This window comes from Gavialis gangeticus, unplaced genomic scaffold (genome assembly GCF_001723915.1).
Source record: "Gavialis gangeticus isolate Ggan-Ray unplaced genomic scaffold, GavGan_comp1, whole genome shotgun sequence".
Lineage (NCBI taxonomy): Eukaryota > Metazoa > Chordata > Crocodylia > Gavialidae > Gavialis > Gavialis gangeticus.
In genome coordinates, this window is record NW_017729020.1 from 1,938,831 (window position 1) to 1,945,588 (window position 6,758).

Genomic DNA, 6,758 nt, shown 5'->3' on the forward strand with positions numbered 1-6,758 from the left:
TGCATTACCCCATAGTTCTCTAATAGCACAACCTCTTCACGAATGAACTGTATCTCCTGCCTTGAAAACTTAACCTATCATGTTTAAGCTTTCTAAGTGTTGCTCCCCTTTTTGATAAGAACTGCAAGATTATGTAAAAAATGGCAGCAATTATAGTATTAACATAATGAGAACAATTAGTATAGCAACACCTAAGTTTTAATTGGAATATATTCTTATATCTTTTCAGAAGGTCTTTGTGGTATCTTTGATTTGCCTTCTGATTGTTGCAATGTTCTGCTTTCTGCTAGTAGAAGTGATTGCCATGTGAAAGCATTCAGGCGTAGAGTTGTCCAAGGCTCAAGTGTGGAAAGCAAACATGTAGTTAAGGCAGCTGATCAGAAATCAGGCTAGTTGAAAATACTCTAAAAAAAAGGGTTTTTTTAAAGAGAAAGTTAGGATTTGGATTAAATTAACGTTCTCATGGAAAGTGTTTTCATTCTTTTAAAATGCTTTTATTGTTTATTGGCAAGTGAAGAAAATACCTGGAAACCATTTTTCAATTTTTTTGGCCAGAATTTTTTCAGATGCTAACATTTATTGGCAAAAGTTGAAGTTCCTAGTGTAGGAAAAAAGAGCACTGTCACAATTAAAAAAAATAATCTGTATACATTTACCTGCTCTGTGATTTTGGATACAACAGTTAAATCTCTTGGCCTCAGACAGAAGGCAAGGGGCAGTCCCTGTATGAAAGAATGAATGGACACCAGTTTGACATCACTTCTCGAAAGACACAAAAACTTGTGGCAGAAAACCTTTCTGGACATTCAATCAGGGCCATTAGAGTAGCTGGTCTTAAACAACAAAACTTTAAAAAGCAATGAGAACGCCGAACAGTGGAACAACAAATCAAACTGGATTGTGATAAGTATAGTCTCAACAGAGGTTATGGATTCTTGTCCCATTAACTGGCATAGCTTTTATAACCCCTATTATTTCTCAATGGATTACCGCCTTTGTTTATTCTCTTTGAGCCCTTCAGCTCACTTTCATCTCTCAACAGAGCCCCTGCTTCCCTTTCCCCTTTCCCTATCTTAGGTATGACCATAAACTGCAGTCAAGTGGAGGGCCTGGTGGCAACGTAATGGGATTATTTGTGGTGGGATAGCTCCTATAAAATCCCACAATGTTGCAACCTCCAGGCTAAGACAAATATAGGGCATCTCAAAACCTTACCCCCTACGACCTTGTGGGTACCTCTTGGTTGGAGAAAGGCTGAAGGACCTCACCCTGACAAAAACATGCCCTCACTGAGGAAATAGGCAGCAGGAGGTCTGATGTGTTGCTCTCTGGCAGAAGCTACAACCATCGAGGCACTGAACGTTTGGACTTGGTCTGGCTTTTGGATTTGATCTCAGTGGTCTAAAGCGGGGAGTGGTACGTTTTGGGCAGCCTCCACTCCTCCATATTCTGGCCTAGGTGTATGCCTTAAAGGTCTCAGTGTGATGGTCCCAGGATTGGGAACAAGCGGATTCACCAGTCACCTGACTAGACCTCTTGGGCATACACCATGATCCAGAGGATCTATGGTTGCCTACTGATGACCTTATTTTTTTCTATTTAGTAGCAATTATATTGCACCCTCACCCTCTCTGCAAATCCATTGACAGCATGTAAGGAAGCAGAATATAGCCTACCACAGCTTGTGCCTCTCTGGATGAGTAAGGCTATAAGGAGCTCTACTGCCGTGCCTTCTGCTTACCTGCTGAATAACACACAGTGTGGTGTTAGTTTCCCACCAACAGAGGGTGATTATAACACTTTGTTACCTTGCAGGATGTTGTAAGGTTACATTTCTCATCAGATAAAGGAGTGTTGGGATCACGTGAGGCTCTGATTCAGGAAGGCATTTAAGCCTCCGGTTAACTGTGAATAGTTCCATTCATGTGAAAGTTTTCATCAGCTAGATGAGGGGCTTCCCTGGAAAATATCTCATTTCTTCTTGGAAAGAGTCCCTTCTGCCATACCTGGTTTTTCCCTTCCAGTTATTTCCATTCCCTGTGGTGCCTTCATTTCTCCGTTCCACAAATGCTTATTTCTAGGCCAAGAAATAGGCAGACCCTTTGTGGTGACACTAAGCAACACACACTGAAGCTGGATAGCCAGATCATTTCTAGGCTCTGTCTGTGTCCTGCAGCCTGTATATAGACCCCCCCTCCCTTTATGCAGGATGCTGGTCTCTTCTTTCTGTAATAAGCAAATCCTCAGGCAGTTGAATAAGGGCAGGCTCGTTCTGTCTGTATGCAGCTCCTTGCTGCCTCTGTCACATCACTGTCATGAGTTCCAGCACTTGGCTCACTTGTGAATGACAATTTGGAGTCACCTATGCAAGTCATTAGATGTTTTGAAGAAATAAGAGGGCATCCAGCTGTAAATGTTGAAATAAGAAGACAGCCAACTTTCCTAGAAGGTTTGAGGTAGCCAATCACAGGTGAATTTTGCACATAGCAGAAAGAATTTGCAATAGGCAAACACATGTAGTAGTGAGATCCAATAGTGATTTAACCTCCTACGTACACCTCCACATGTTTTTTGAATGAAAAAGTGGCTGAGGCTGCAAAACTCAGTGTGTGTGTTAGCTGTGCTCAGAACAACTCTATGGGATTGGGGTTTTCAGGGGGGCTGGACAGGGTGGAACCAACTTTGGGAATCTCAAACTGAGTTTAAAGAGGGGCATAAGTACCTAAATATCCAGCTCAGTCTTGACGGCAGCAGTTTTGGGAAACCACAGTTGCTATTTTAAGTACTGAAATAAGAGGGAGTGGGTTTCGCTGTGTGTATTGTTCTCGGAGAGCTCACCCATAGCAGTTAGAGTACAGCAGCGGCTGCCCTTTGTAGCCCCCGTTTGCAACAATTCCAAATATACATGTGTGCACACACTTGGACACTGCTGTGGTGAGGCAGGGGTTTGTAGTCATTTCCTGGGACTTACCAAATTTCACCTGAGCTATGAGTCAGACATCTTATTCCTTTTCTTAGCCCTGGCCCTCAGAGCCTAATTAGCATCAAATATTAATAACATTCCTCTGAAATTTGGTGAGGTGTAGGCTCCTAGATATCTAAGTCACTTATGAAAATCAAACTCTAGGCTCCAAAATTTGCTAGGTAACACAGAACAGCATTGCCAAAATACCTCTGGGCCTTAGGCAGTTTTGAAAACAATACCTAGAAGCTTAGTAGCAAAGCTGAATCCCAAGTCCCTTTTCCTTCCACTCAAGAAACATGTAATACTGTTGTCTCCAATTCTCGAGTGGCTTCTAATTTATAGGTTATTAACTTGGGGTGGAAACCTCTTCCCCTGCACCCCTCTTAGGAGGAGGTGCCCAAACAAATTGCCTTAGGCTTTAATCACCTTTCTTTTCATATGGATAAATATGAAGAGATAAGGAGGTGCCCTGAAATATTTTTCTTCTATTGTAGCATGGCATGACAGAACATAAACTGCTGCAACCCCCTGTCACAGAAACGGGTCTGGCTGTATTTATTCTTATCTGGGAAAAAAATGATTTCTAGGGTGCTACAGCAGAAATCAGGAGGCCTGGTTCTGTCCTTAGCTACAGAGCTTGCTCTTCGACCTTTGGGAAGTCACGTTTTATGGATGCCACTTCTGCCACTGATTCATTCTGTGGAACTCAGTCACATTATACTTAACAAGGATTTGTGAGGCTTTAGTAACGTAAGGTACTTCGAAATAGTTAATATGTGTGCCCAGAGAAGTGTAGTGTTATAATTATTTGGAATTTTTACTATTGGAACATAACCACTTTGGGGGATGTAATTTTTAATTAAATTAACTTACAACAGACCAAGCAGCATGTATTTTATATATTGCTTCACATTGCATGGTTAATCACAAACTTTTGAGATCTAGTTTTACTGTTTCAACTGTCTGAGCTAAGATTAATAGAATGTAGTTCACTTTAAATGATATTCTATGACTCACTGAGGATGTGAAATGCACTGTTATGTCCTTTGCTTTACTGTCTAAAGTGTTTTTTAAAAAGAGATAATGGTTTTCAAGGGATTTCATTTTCTAGCAGCATTAGTCACAGGTAAATGGCATTAACAGCCATAGCATTTTTAGCAACGTTACAAGGGGCAGCTGGTATAATGTCAAATGTATTCTCTTCATCTCTGTTGAGAGAAAATTCCAGTTGTCAGTGCATTTGTATTTCATTAGCTGTTTTTTCTCACTATATAGCTCTCCCATAAACTCTGGTGATTATCTGTAACTAAACTTCTGCTGCAGTGGTCATGCAGCTAACATGGCCCATTAAAAATTGTTCATTTGCAAATATGTGCTTCTACAATTAAAATCTTCATAGCACTAATGGCCACTCACCAAGAAACAAAGACTTAATCTCTCTTCTGATAGTAGTTGCTAAAATATTTGGCAGCTTCTCAATGGAAACGTTTAAAAAAAAATCCCTGGACTGAAGAAATGGTTTTTTACAATATGGGAGATGGTTGTTCTGGGAAAATTAGCACCTCCTATGCACCACACAGCAAAACAGAGGAACATAAAGTGCTAAGATATTTGGCTACTAGTTATCCAATTTTTAAACAGCACACACACTCATTCGAAGGGAAAACATTACATGTGACAATTATTTAATTAACAATGATAAAGGACTTTTATTATGGCTTGTTAAATGAGTACAGACAGAATCGTTCAGTTTTAGCAGCACTCCATTGTTGATGTATGGAAATTCATCCCTGGACATGGTAATATCTTACCTGATATATAAATTTGCGTACACCATTGCATAATATCTCACTTAAGAAATAGACTATCTGCTTTTTATTTGTACTGTTGCCTTCTTGGCAGTGATATGGTAATGATAAGTAGTTTTGTATTTCCCTTCTTAATTAAACAATTATTAGAACAAATTTCATCATTAGGCCCTAAGGCACACTGTAGCTACAGAATTAAATTCATTTGTATCTAATACCACCTTTTATGCCTGTAATATCCTGTAAAATTAGACTGGGGGTCCATTTTCAAAAACACTAAATGGAATCTATATGTCTAATTCTCCTTGAAAGTTAATGGAAGTGAATGCCCAAATGCCTTTTGTGGCTTAGCAAATCTCCTGCTGTTGCGTGACTAAACATCATGCAGATATATGCTAAATATTGGATGGGAACTCACATGTATAGAAACCTGGGAGATACAAAAAAAACAACATATCATAACTATGTCCCTATCTGAAGTTTTCTCCTAATTCTTAAACATTTGAGGTTGGATTATATGTTGATGCATAAAGGCTTTATATTCCTTCCAAATGTTTTTTCTTTGAAAATGTCATTAAGTGCCTGTCTGTATTTTAGTAACTTAATTCTTTAAAAATCTGGCCCTCCATCTTTGAGAGATGCTGTCACAGTGAGTTCTATGGGCCAAATGAGAGGCACAGGAAAAAAAACATCCTTCTGAGGTTTGAATCTGCTACCCTTTAGCCTTGACGAACTACAGTAGTGTGTCAGGGATGGATAAGAAGATTTACTGTGAGGCATTACTTTCAATTTATTATTCTGTACGTATTCCATGAATGTCATTCGTATTCCATGGATGTCATTATGTGTATGCAAACGTATGATCCCACTAAGTATCTATTTGAATGTTGGCATATTTGACTCCTTGTGTTCTGAAGATCTAATCTCATTGTACTGACATGTACTGACATTAGAATCTGTTACTGGTTTGGAAATATGGTTCAGCAGCTGCCGACTGCAAGTGTTTAATTAGAAGTCAGGGCATAAATGTAATACTTTATCAGTGATTCAGCATATATTTACAGGCACTTGTATGTCAAAGATCTTAACCTTGTAGAATAAAAAGTGGTCTTGTTTAGTGATCACTGATTCAACATCATTTAAACGTTAAGCTGAAAAAAATATATAATGGAAAGTAATAGTACATAAATTCTCCAGGGAGAAAACAAAGTCTATATGTATGTCTCTATTTTATATCCTCGGTGTTCTACAGTTTGACAAGGACATGCATAAAGTTATCCTATGCCAATGGCAGTGGAACACTGATTAAGCATCTAGTAGCAATTATGAATTGGCTGGTGCCAGCAAACAGTTATAGCCTACCAGTCTCATGTGAATCTGTTACCTGCATCTGTAAATACTTGGTTTGTTTCCAAAACCTGAATTTTCTCCACTCTGGCCCAGTGTCATAGCTCTTCTTTTTAATTGCTTTCTGAGTGTCTGTCTTATTTTGAATTGAATGTTGCAGAATTTTAGTGTTCAAGTAATTTCTCTGTGTGGAAGTCATTTGGTATTTTGATGAACTCATTGTTTAAAAAGACAAGTATTTTAATAGTTGAAAGGAAGCAGGAGGAGGTGAGGAGAGACTGACAGGAAGAAATTTGGGATTCCAATCCTTCTTATAACAATTTGCTGAGTGACCGTTGACAAGTCATGTCTGAACTTCAGGTTGCTTATTGTTGTGATGCCAGATTGGACTGCTTTATTTATTTATTTGTCTTTCCATTTATTTATTTAACTGCATCATGTTATTTTATGGTTCTTCTGTCATTGAAGTAAAAACTTTTTTTTTACTTTAAAATAGCATACGTTTCTGATCTTCATTATGGCAATAAAAACATTGAAAACATAAATCATAAGGGATCCAAACCGAAAGGCAAACATTTGAGAATAATTGACATTATATTTAAGTTAAAATTTAGATCCCCCCCCCCACCCCCCTGATC